Below are 12,054 nucleotides of genomic sequence, written 5' to 3'. Positions count from 1 at the left end.
ACCAGTGCGTGGGGGAGATGCTTGCGAGGGTGGGGAGCCGTGCTGAGAATCGAGGGCGTGCAGAGAGTGGGCCTGGTCAAGGCATCTAAAATGGCTGCCGTGCACGACAAAATTGTGGCATTGGACAAAAAGGCAAGATGGCGCAGACAATGTTTATCAATAAGGATTCATTTATAACAAAATATTTACTCGCAGTGACAAAATGGTGGTCAACACTTCCTGATTTCCATCGAATCGAACGTTAACAAACGTCACGCAGCAAAAAAAAAAAAAAAAGCTCACGCACAGAGCAGTTTTTAGCCATGTTATCCAATGGAAGGTGGATAACATGGCTAAGAGCATTTGCTGGATAATGCATGAATATCGCTGACTTTTCAGCGATATTCATGCATTGCGGCCGTTTTTTATCGCATTTGCGATAAACCTTGCTAATAGCAAGGTTTATCTGCGATAAAATTCGCCGATGTGCGGCGATAATTTTTGTCTCTAAACAAGTTAGAGACAAAAATTATCGCTAGTTGTTGGTAATATGCCCCCGGATTTTTCCTTGCAGGAATCGGAAGGCGGAAGACTAGCACTGAAATCAGTAGTCTCACGCCTGAATCGGGAGGGTTGGCATGTCTGGATTCTCTACAGCTGGGGCCATAAACTACATCCGCAGGGCTAGGTGATAGCCTGGGACCGGCCTGGCATGTAAAATGGCTGCCGTGCACGACAAAATTGTGGCATTGGAAAAAAGGCAAGATGGCGCAGACAATGTTTATCAATAAGGATTCATTTATAACAAAATATTTTATCGCACTGACAAATTGGTGGTCAACACTTCCTGATTTCCTTCGAATCGAACGTTAACAGACGTCACGCAGCAAAAAAAAAAAAAAGCTCACGCACAGCCGCTGGAAGAGATGTATCAACATATATGAGCCTCCTCAGCCACCCTCAGGAAACATAGGGGATTAGGATACATCTCCCGCACCCCCTTATACCTAGTAATTTAATTGAAACGAAGCACAAAATGGCGAATTCCCGTTTCGCTACCAGTTTGCGGCCCAGTTCGCGGCCCGTGAAGCGCTTCTACCATGAAAAATCATTTTTTTTTATTTTCCCCACGGGACCCTTTAATAACCCCAACAACATTCCTAGGGGGTCAAGAGGGGTATACCTTGCCCCCTTTCATTAAATTCCCCCTTCGTTTTTCACCTATCCTTCTCTTTCGATCCTACCGAGAGATAAGATGGCGGCCGCTCCGGACTGTTTAGAATGTTGACAGACACCGGAGAGCCAATCAGCTTTCTGCGCGCAAAGTTCCGTTTCGCGAAAAGTAAGCGGACCGGAGCGCTGTTACAGATATATATCTTGTTTTGAACGTTAATTTCTCAAAAACTACTGGAGCACATATATTGAGACCTAGAAAAAGGCACATCGGGCTAACAGTCCCTACAATTTTGCCAAGTTTCATGCAAATCCATTCAGCCGTTCGAGCTAAAAGTGAGTCCAACCGCCCTATGGAAATTAACATGGGAAAAACGCGTTTTGGGACCCCCCTTTTTTCTCGGCCCCCCCTCGACAAAACCCCCCCAAATTTTTAAGGGCTGCTCAGAAACAAAATGTGCCATTTTCCTGAAAATTTCAGCCGATTCCGTCCACAAACGCCAAAGTTATTAGACATAGAATTTTCAAAAATCCCATAGGGAATAAATCCTAACTATATATACCTACTGGCGATAGCCAGTAGGTAATATATATATATATATATATTCACTGAAAAAACCATAGGTTTCACACCAGTTATAGTTAGGAATTAGCATTTAAAAAACCTATTAAATTCACTAAAAAAACCATAGGTTTCACATCAGTTATAGTTAGCTGGAAATTTTACTGACATAAAACCATTGAAATTCCATGTTATAGTTAGTTGGACTCACTATAACTTGCGCGTGTAATGCACTGCTGATGACGTCACATATTACATCACTCATGACATGGTCAGTGACATCACTCATGACATCACTGATGACACCATCCAGTGAATGTGTGCCTTTCTAAAAAATACATATTTTTTATATATGTATATGTAAAGGTAGATGGAAAAATAAATGTTTAAATAAGTGTGCAAATGGATGTATTTTTTTAAAAAAAATGATTGTTTAACTGGCTTATTAAGTGTATCTTAGTGAATACATATATTAATGAGTAATGTTTAAATATTTAAATATATGTATCAGTGTTTCACTTTGTGTATAAGTTGCTGCATGGGTTGGTGAGTAGCTACATGTGTGTGTATATAGATTATTAGATGTTTTTTTAGTATCAGTATGAGTGTCTGTATGGTTTGGTGGGAGTGTTACTTAGCACATAGATGCATCAATGACTGACTCACTGTTTGTATGTGTTTTGAAGACGGCATATGTGCAGGACTGTATGGGTGGATGAGTGTGTATATGCGTGTGTTAGTGAGTGAATGACTGTCTCATTAGTGTCTTTATCAGTAACTACATATGTTTTAATCTAGTATATTTGAGTATTGATGTATATGAGTGAGTATATGTGAGTGAGAGATTGAAAGAGTTCTTGTTTAAATAAGTATGTGTTTCTATAAGTGATTGTTTAAGAGAGTAAGTATGTGTAAGTTTCCTTAGAAGTAAGGTGGTAGTGTGTGTATAGCTGTATATGCAAATAAATGGATGTTCAATAGTTTATTTGCATGTGTGAGTATGTGTGTGAGTAACTTTTGGATGACTGTCGGTGTGTAACAGGATGTATAGGTGTATCACTACATATGATGAGTGTATATATATATGAGTGACTATATAGAACTGTTGGTGAATGAGTGAATGTGTATATAGATGGTGGAATTATTGAATTGGTTGTTGTAACTGGTATGGGTATCTCCATTTTTAAAATTTTTTTAATTTATATTTTTCAATATGTGTTTCATGGGTTACATTACAGTGAAAGGAGGTCTGTCACTGTGTCACAAGGATGATGTCATAAGTGATGTCATGAGTGATGTCACTGACCATGTCATGAGTGATGTAATATGTGACGTCATCAGCAGTGCATTACACGCGCAAGTTATAGTGAGTCCAACTAACTATAACGTGGAATTTCAATGGTTTTATGTCAGTAAAATTTCCAGCTAACTATAACTGATGTGAAACCTATAGTTTTTTTAGTGAATTTAATAGGTTTTTTAAATGCTAATTCCTAACTATAACTGGTGTGAAACCTATGGTTTTTTCAGTGAATTTCATAGGTTTTTTAAATGCTAATTCCTAACTATAACTGGTCTGAAACCTATGGTTTTTTTCAGTGAATTTCATAGGTTTTTTTAATGCTAATTCCTAACTATAAGTCTCACTTTATAAGTAAGACTGTTAGCGCTCTAGTTGTTTAGAACACTCTGGTACATTCTGTCATTGGGCTATATTTTTTTTTTTGTCTCTGGTGGCCATCTTTGGGCTACATTGGGCTACATTGGGCTACATTTGGGCTACATTTTGGCTCTAACATATATATAGCCCAATGTAGCACAATTCATATTTTTTCAAAGTTAATTTTCGTAAAAACCATTTAAGAATAGGGCTACCAGTCCCTACAATTTTTCCCATTTATTTTTTTATTTTTTTATTTTTTATTTTTGGAGCGCTCCCGGTGCGCGCCCCGGGGAGCGTCCCGAAAAGCTTACTTTTATAAAGCGCCCCGGGGCGTGCTCCGGGGAGCGTCCCGTAAGCGCCAATATCGTGAACGAAAACATGATCGTGACGTATCGCGTAGCCGCGTCCGCGTGATACCCACGGCGTTAGCGCACCCGGAAGTACTCAAGCGAATACGATCGCGCAACGTAAACATCCGACGCGCTTACGCGACGCGACCCGGAGCGCGACCCGGAGCGCGACCTGGGGCGCGCCCCTGGGCGCGCCCGGGGGCGCGTAGCATAAGCGCGTCGGGTCATGTGACCTGAAAATAACACTTTTCATTGGTTCATAACAGTTTTGGTTTCATAATGATGAAGCCCCTAGTCTTGTGACCTGAAAATAACACTTCTCATTGGTTCAGGACAGTTTTTTTTCCCAAATGATGAAAGACCCCACCTTTTTTCCTTATTCTGACTTTGTCCTTTGACTGAGGAAGACCTGTTTGTACCTCTCTGTACCATTTTGATCTTTATAATGGCTTCAGTAGCAGCAGCAGCTGGTGCATCTGCCCCACCACCACCACCACCACAACAACCAAGAGGACCAGCTCAAGATTACATTGGTGGTCAACAAGAGGAGGAGGAGGAAGAGGAAGAGGAGGATGATGAAAGATGGCTGCCTGAACAAAATACCCCATACAAGCCCAAGTCACACATTGTATGGGAGTTTTTTTCACTCCCAGAGGGCAAGAAAAAAGTGAATGCGGCCAAGGTAACTTGCCTAATCTGTAAGGAAGAACTCTCAAGGGGCAACCCAAACAAAAAATATTCCTCTGGTAACTATACCATGATTCGACATATGACCCGTAAGCACCCTAACAACTATTCTCGTGCAGAGCTCAGGGAACTGGCCAGTAACCTCCCCCAGTCTTCAAGGACCACCTCCCAAAGAAACGAACCCACTTCATCGGGACCAGAAACATCACAGATGATGCCTTGTATTCAGCCACGATTTGCTGATTTTAAAATCACTTGTTCTGCATGTGGCAAGCTTATCGCCTATGGTGAAAAAAGTGTAAAGCTCATCGTCCTTGCAGGTGATAATCACAAGTGCCCCAAAAAGAAGTAATTTTTTGGGTTTTTTGTTTTTTTTGCTCCAGTTGAGCCAGTTTCAATTACCTTTTTTTTGTTTCTCCCCCTAAAAAAATACAAAAAAAATATAAAACTGTTTTGAAAAGCCAAAAAAAGTACAAAATGTTCAAAAAACACAAAAAATATATAAAACAACAAAAAGAAGAAAAAAAAAAGTTCTTTTTAGAACTACCTCCAATTTCTAAAAAATGGCTTCATTTTTTAAAAACTCTGTCATCTTTTTTCCTCATAGTACGCTCCCCGGTCCGCTCCCCGGTGCGCGTACCGGGCGCTCCCCCCGCGCAAAACGAATTTTTTTTTTATTTTAAATGTCCCGCGGGGCCCTTTTATAGCCCCCACATCAAACCTAGGGGGTCTATCCCTGACGCCTTATGGTCATTTCCCCCTTTGTTTTAGCCACCTCTTGTGTCTCGATTTTACCGAGACACAAGATGGCGGCCGCTCCGGACTGTTTTGAATGTTTACAGACACCCGAGAGCCAATCAGCTTTCCGTGCGCACCTCGCGTGGCGCGCCCGGAGCGCTCCCCACCCGGGGCGCGTACCGGGGCGCTGCTATAGATATATATATTTTTTTGAACCTAAATTACTCAAAATCCACTGGAGCACATATCTTGAGACATAGCAAAGGCACATCGGGCTACCAGTCCCTACAATGTTGCCAAATTTGGTGGAAATCCATTCAGCCGTTCGGGCTAAAAGTAAAATCGACCGCTCTATGGAAATTAACATGGGGAAAATGCGTTTTGGGACCCCCCTTTTATCTCGGCCCCCGCTTGACGAATCCCCCCCAAACTTTCAGGGAAGGACTGGAATTCCGCGAGGCCATTTTGAGAAAATTTTCAGTCAGATTCGTCAACCGGCGCCAAAGTTATTCCAAATAGAATTTTGAGATTTAACATTGAAAAAAATCCTAACTATAACTACCTACTGGCGACCGCCAGTAGGTAATATATATATATACCTCCGCAGTAATTCAGCAAATCCTTGGTGTGAGTACTAACAGTGCTAAACTGCGGCGCCCCCCCAAACGACAAGTTATTGCCAGCTGGCGGTTTTTGCAGTGAGGGGAGAGAGTAGGCAGTATTTATGCTGCCTGATAAGGATACCAGCAGAGGTAGAGCGGGACGATTCGATCAGGACATTGTCTGCGAGTGCTGTGCCCAGCGCCATGAATTTGGAGCATCACTTGGTGTTTTGAGTCCGCTTCACTGTATGCCTGGACCGAGTTGGACCACAGCGCCCAGCATGCACTTTGCCCTGATCCCCAACCACACCGGCGCAAAGGAGGAGGAGCCGAGAGACTACCTTAAGGGAGGGGTCTCTGAGTCCAAGGAGGTTACCACCAGCCTGTGAGACCGGCACTGATGACGGCCGAATCCGGCTAGAAACGCGTCTGCCACATAGCGTTTCACGGACTGCGAGGACTGGTTTGTGCTGTGCTCAATAAACCCCCTGTTTGGTATCCGGAGCTGTGTCCATGCTTGTTTTCTGTGGAGAGAAGCAGTGGTATGGATCTATAATGCCGGTATGCTGATGCCGGCGTAATGGACACACCCTCTCGTTCAGGTGCTCCGCAGTAATTCAGCAAATCCTTGGTGTGAGTACTAACAGTGCTAAACTGCTGCGCCCCCCCAAACGACAAGTTATTGCCAGCTGGCGGTTTTTGCAGTGAGGGGAGAGAGTAGGCAGTATTTATGCTGCCTGATAAGGATACCAGCAGAGGTAGAGCGGGACGATTCGATCAGGACATTGTCTGCGAGTGCTGTGCCCAGCGCCATGAATTTGGAGCATCACTTGGTGTTTTGAGTCCGCTTCACTGTATGCCTGGACCGAGTTGGACCACAGCGCCCAGCATGCACTTTGCCCTGATCCCCAACCACACCGGCGCAAAGGAGGAGGAGCCGAGAGACTACCTTAAGGGAGGGGTCTCTGAGTCCAAGGAGGTTACCACCAGCCTGTGAGACCGGCACTGATGACGGCCGAATCCGGCTAGAAACTCGTCTGCCACATAGCGTTTCACGGACTGCGAGGACTGGTTTGTGCTGTGCTCAATAAACCCCCTGTTTGGTGTCCGGAGCTGTGTCCATGCTTGTTTTCTGTGGAGAGAAGCAGTGGTATGGATCTATAATGCCGGTATGCTGATGCCGGCGTAATGGACACACCCTCTCGTTCAGGTGCTCCGCAGTAATTCAGCAAATCCTTGGTGTGAGTACTAACAGTGCTAAACTGCGGCGCCCCCCCAAACGACAAGTTATTGCCAGCTGGCGGTTTTTGCAGTGAGGGGAGAGAGTAGGCAGTATTTATGCTGCCTGATAAGGATACCAGCAGAGGTAGAGCGGAAAGATTCGATCAGGACATTGTCTGCGAGTGCTGTGCCCAGCGCCATGAATTTGGAGCATCACTTGGTGTTTTGAGTCCGCTTCACTGTATGCCTGGACCGAGTTGGACCACAGCGCCCAGCATGCACTTTGCCCTGATCCCCAACCACACCGGCGCAAAGGAGGAGGAGCCGATAGACTACCTTAAGGGAGGGGTCTCTGAGTCCAAGGAGGTTACCACCAGCCTGTGAGACCGGCACTGATGACGGCCGAATCCGGCTAGAAACGCGTCTGCCACATAGCGTTTCACGGACTGCGAGGACTGGTTTGTGCTGTGCTCAATAAACCCCCCGTTTGGTATCCGGAGCTGTGTCCATGCTTGTTTTCTGTGGAGAGAAGCAGTGGTATGGATCTATAATGCCGGTATGCTGATGCCGGCGTAATGGACACACCCTCTCGTTCAGGTGCTCCGCAGTAATTCAGCAAATCCTTGGTGTGAGTACTAACAGTGCTAAACTGCGGCGCCCCCCCAAACGACAAGTTATTGCCAGCTGGCGGTTTTTGCAGTGAGGGGAGAGAGTAGGCAGTATTTATGCTGCCTGATAAGGATACCAGCAGAGGTAGAGCGGGACGATTCGATCAGGACATTGTCTGCGAGTGCTGTGCCCAGCGCCATGAATTTGGAGCATCACTTGGTGTTTTGAGTTCGCTTCACTGTATGCCTGGACCGAGTTGGACCACAGCGCCCAGCATGCACTTTGCCCTGATCCCCAAACAACACCGGCGCAAAGGAGGAGGAGCCGAGAGACTACCTTAAGGGAGGGGTCTCTGAGTCCAAGGAGGTTACCACCAGCCTGTGAGACCGGCACTGATGACGGCTGAATCCGGCTAGAAACACGTCTGCCACATAGCGTTTCACAGACTGCGAGGACTGGTTTGTGCTGTGCTCAATAAACCCCCTGTTTGGTATCCGGAGCTGTGTCCATGCTTGTTTTCTGTGGAGAGAAGCAGTGGTATGGATCTATAATGCCAGTATGCTGATGCCGGCGTAATGGACACACCCTCTCGTTCAGGTGCTCCGCAGTAATTCAGCAAATCCTTGGTGTGAGTACTAACAGTGCTAAACTGCTGCGCCCCCCCAAACGACAAGTTATTGCCAGCTGGCGGTTTTTGCAGTGAGGGGAGAGAGTAGGCAGTATTTATGCTGCCTGATAAGGATACCAGCAGAGGTAGAGCGGGACGATTCGATCAGGACATTGTCTGCGAGTGCTGTGCCCAGCGCCATGAATTTGGAGCATCACTTGGTGTTTTGAGTCCGCTTCACTGTATGCCTGGACCGAGTTGGACCACAGCGCCCAGCATGCACTTTGCCCTGATCCCCAACCACACCGGCGCAAAGGAGGAGGAGCCGAGAGACTACCTTAAGGGAGGGGTCTCTGAGTCCAAGGAGGTTACCACCAGCCTGTGAGACCGGCACTGATGACGGCCGAATCCGGCTAGAAACGCGTCTGCCACATAGCGTTTCACGGACTGCGAGGACTGGTTTGTGCTGTGCTCAATAAACCCCCTGTTTGGTATCCGGAGCTGTGTCCATGCTTGTTTTCTGTGGAGAGAAGCAGTGGTATGGATCTATAATGCCGGTATGCTGATGCCGGCGTAATGGACACACCCTCTCGTTCAGGTGCTCCGCAGTAATTCAGCAAATCCTTGGTGTGAGTACTAACAGTGCTAAACTGCGGCGCCCCCCAAAACGACAAGTTATTGCCAGCTGGCGGTTTTTGCAGTGAGGGGAGAGAGTAGGCAGTATTTATGCTGCCTGATAAGGATACCAGCAGAGGTAGAGTGGGACGATTCGATCAGGACATTGTCTGCGAGTGCTGTGCCCAGCGCCATGAATTTGGAGCATCACTTGGTGTTTTGAGTCCGCTTCACTGTATGCCTGGACCGAGTTGGACCACAGCGCCCAGCATGCACTTTGCCCTGATCCCCAACCACACCGGCGCAAAGGAGGAGGAGCTGAGAGACTACCTTAAGGGAGGGGTCTCTGAGTCCAAGGAGGTTACCACCAGCCTGTGAGACCGGCACTGATGACGGCCGAATCCGGCTAGAAACGCGTCTGCCACATAGCGTTTCACGGACTGCGATGACTGGTTTGTGCTGTGCTCAATAAACCCCCTGTTTGGTATCCGGAGCTGTGTCCATGCTTGTTTTCTGTGGAGAGAAGCAGTGGTATGGATCTATAATGCCGGTATGCTGATGCCGGCGTAATGGACACACCCTCTCGTTCAGGTGCTCCGCAGTAATTCAGCAAATCCTTGGTGTGAGTACTAACAGTGCTAAACTGCGGCGCCCCCCCAAACGACAAGTTATTGCCAGCTGGCGGTTTTTGCAGTGAGGGGAGAGAGTGGGCAGTATTTATGCTGCCTGATAAGGATACCAGCAGAGGTAGAGTGGGACGATTCGATCAGGACATTGTCTGCGAGTGCTGTGCCCAGCGCCATGAATTTGGAGCATCACTTGGTGTTTTGAGTCCGCTTCACTGTATGCCCCGACCGAGTTGGACCACAGCGCCCAGCATGCACTTTGCCCTGATCCCCAACCACACCGGCGAAAAGGAGGAGGAGCCGAGAGACTACCTTAAGGGAGGGGTCTCTGAGTCCAAGGAGGTTACCACCAGCCTGTGAGACCGGCACTGATGACGGCTGAATCCGGCTAGAAACGCGTCTGCCACATAGCGTTTCACGGACTGCGAGGACTGGTTTGTGCTGTGCTCAATAAACCCCCTGTTTGGTATCCGGAGCTGTGTCCATGCTTGTTTTCTGTGGAGAGAAGCAGTGGTATGGATCTATAATGCCGGTATGCTGATGCCGGCGTAATGGACACACCCTCTCGTTCAGGTGCTCCGCAGTAATTCAGCAAATCCTTGGTGTGAGTACTAACAGTGCTAAACTGCGGCGCCCCCCCAAACGACAAGTTATTGCCAGCTGGCGGTTTTTGCAGTGAGGGGAGAGAGTAGGCAGTATTTATGCTGCCTGATAAGGATACCAGCAGAGGTAGAGCGGGACGATTCGATCAGGACATTGTCTGCGAGTCCTGTGCCCAGCGCCATGAATTTGGAGCATCACTTGGTTTTTTGAGTCCGCTTCACTGTATGCCTGGACCGAGTTGGACCACAGCGCCCAGCATGCACTTTGCCCTGATCCCCAACCACACCGGCGCAAAGGAGGAGGAGCCGAGAGACTACCTTAAGGGAGGGGTCTCTGAGTCCAAGGAGGTTACCACCAGCCTGTGAGACCGGCACTGATGACGGCCGAATCCGGCTAGAAACGCGTCTGCCACATAGCGTTTCACGGACTGCGAGGACTGGTTTGTGCTGGGCTCAATAAACCCCCTGTTTGGTATCTGGAGCTGTGTCCATGCTTGTTTTCTGTGGAGAGAAGCAGTGGTATGGATCTATAATGCCGGTATGCTGATGCCGGCGTAATGGACACACCCTCTCGTTCAGGTGCTCCGCAGTAATTCAGCAAATCCTTGGTGTGAGTACTAACAGTGCTAAACTGCGGCGCCCCCCCAAACGACAAGTTATTGCCAGCTGGCGGTTTTTGCAGTGAGGGGAGAGAGTAGGCAGTATTTATGCTGCCTGATAAGGATACCAGCAGAGGTAGAGCGGGACGATTCGATCAGGACATTGTCTGCGAGTGCTGTGCCCAGCGCCATGAATTTGGAGCATCACTTGGTGTTTTGAGTCCGCTTCACTGTATGCCTGGACCGAGTTGGACCACAGCGCCCAGCATGCACTTTGCCCTGATCCCCAACCACACCGGCGCAAAGGAGGAGGAGCCGAGAGACTACGTTAAGGGAGGGGTCTCTGAGTCCAAGGAGGTTACCACCAGCCTGTGAGACCGGCACTGATGACGGCTGAATCCGGCTAGAAACGCGTCTGCCACATAGCGTTTCACGGACTGCGAGGACTGGTTTGTGCTGTGCTCAATAAACCCCCTGTTTGGTATCCGGAGCTGTGTCCATGCTTGTTTTCTGTGGAGAGAAGCAGTGGTATGGATCTATAATGCCGGTATGCTGATGCCGGCGTAATGGACACACCCTCTCGTTCAGGTGCTCCGCAGTAATTCAGCAAATCTTTAGTGTGAGTACTAACAGTGCTAAACTGCGGCGCCCCCCCAAACGACAAGTTATTGCCAGCTGGCGGTTTTTGCAGTGAGGGGAGAGAGTAGGCAGTATTTATGCTGCCTGATAAGGATACCAGCAGAGGTAGAGCGGGACGATTCGATCAGGACATTGTCTGCGAGTGCTGTGCCCAGCGCCATGAATTTGGAGCATCACTTGGTGTTTTGAGTCCGCTTCACTGTATGCCTGGACCGAGTTGGACCACAGCGCCCAGCATGCACTTTGCCCTGATCCCCAACCACACCGGCGCAAAGGAGGAGGAGCCGAGAGACTACCTTAAGGGAGGGGTCTCTGAGTCCAAGGAGGTTACCACCAGCCTGTGAGACCGGCACTGATGACGGCCGAATCCGGCTAGAAACGCGTCTGCCACATAGCGTTTCACGGACTGCGAGGACTGGTTTGTGCTGTGCTCAATAAACCCCCTGTTTGGTATCCGGAGCTGTGTCCATGCTTGTTTTCTGTGGAGAGAAGCAGTGGTATGGATCTATAATGCCGTTATGCTGATGCCGGCGTAATGGACACACCCTCTCGTTCAGGTGCTCCGCAGTAATTCAGCAAATCCTTGGTGTGAGTACTAACAGTGCTAAACTGCGGCGCCCCCCCAAACGACAAGTTATTGCCAGCTGGCGGTTTTTGCAGTGAGGGGAGAGAGTAGGCAGTATTTATGCTGCCTGATAAGGATACCAGCAGAGGTAGAGCGGGACGATTCGATCAGGACATTGTCTGCGAATGCTGTGCCCAGCGCCATGAATTTGGAGCAT

Source organism: Lissotriton vulgaris, chromosome 6 (assembly GCF_964263255.1).
Source record: "Lissotriton vulgaris chromosome 6, aLisVul1.2, whole genome shotgun sequence".
NCBI lineage: Eukaryota > Metazoa > Chordata > Amphibia > Caudata > Salamandridae > Lissotriton > Lissotriton vulgaris.
Note: the sequence above shows the minus strand (reverse complement) of the source record.